Below are 1,196 nucleotides of genomic sequence, written 5' to 3' on the forward strand. Positions count from 1 at the left end.
CCATAATTTAAAGTAGAAAACGTCTTTTATTTTCTCTAGGACATCTATTTTTTGCATCTATTTTTCTGTACTTTATAATCTTTTAAAAGTTCCATCTCATTATTCAGAAATTACATCCTCTTGTCTTGAAAAACTAGGAATTTGACTGCTTCTAAAAGGAGAAATGGAACTATTCCAAGATCTATCTATATACATGAGGGAAAACACATATACATATAGACATATCAAATATATGCTTACAAAAAAATTGGGAAACCATGAGAATGGGTGGAGAGTTTGGTGGGAGGGGTGGGATAGAACAGAAGTTTGATTAGAAAAACAAAAAATGAATCTAAGAAACAACATAAAATATATAATTTTTTTATCTGCTCAGTAATCAGTGGCAAATATTGAACATACTCTGGAAAAATCTTTTGCTCAATAACACACACATCTGGTGTGATCACTAACCTATTAGTAAGCAATCACGTTGTAAAAACTAAATTTTAAAAATTAATGGTATCAATGGACCTTTGAAGTAAACGAATTTGGTAGATTCAGATCAAAATATTTTTTTCCAATAATCACAATCTAATTCTGAGCAATTGGTGATATTAAGTATCTATATAATGCATTTAGAAATACCCAAAGAAATTGGATCTTGTTTCAGTAGGTTTAAGCATGTTGTTTAAAAGCATTCCTTTTTAAAAGCATTCCTTGAAACAAAGTGTCTTTAACAAAGTAGGTAATCAAAAAATGTAGATAGAGTACCTAGTTCCATAGTTTAGCAGTTAGCACCTCTGCTTTACATGCAGAAGGTCCTGGGTTTGTGCCTCAGTGGAGCCATGGTCCATGGTCTACAGCCATGCCACCCTGAACAAGCCTGATGTCTGATCTTGGAAGCTAAGTAGGGTCGGGCCTGGTTAGTACTTGGATGGGAGACCACCTAGGAAGACCAGGTGCTGTAGGCATAAATGATAATAAATTAAAAAGAAAAAAAATGTAGATGGATTAAAAAGGGCCAAATATGTGATGACAGAAAGAAATCTAACTATGGGTGGTAAACACACAATACAATGTATGTATATTCCTTACTGTTGAATTGTGCATCTGATAATTACTGGATTTCATTAACCAATGTCACCATTAAAAAAAAAAAAAAAAGATAAAGCTTAACAACCAACCCTGCCCCCCGCCCCCAGAAAAAATTGTGGCTT

At 33.5% G+C, this 1,196-nt stretch overlaps 1 pseudogene; it reads left to right on the forward strand.

Annotated features, from left to right (window-relative positions):
- The first annotated feature begins 834 nt into the window (after nt 1-834).
- LOC111730047 lies at nt 835-950 on the forward strand (annotated as a pseudogene).
- Nucleotides 951-1,196: the final 246 nt, after the last annotated feature.

Source organism: Pteropus vampyrus, unplaced genomic scaffold (assembly GCF_000151845.1).
Source record: "Pteropus vampyrus isolate Shadow unplaced genomic scaffold, Pvam_2.0 Scaffold9, whole genome shotgun sequence".
NCBI lineage: Eukaryota > Metazoa > Chordata > Mammalia > Chiroptera > Pteropodidae > Pteropus > Pteropus vampyrus.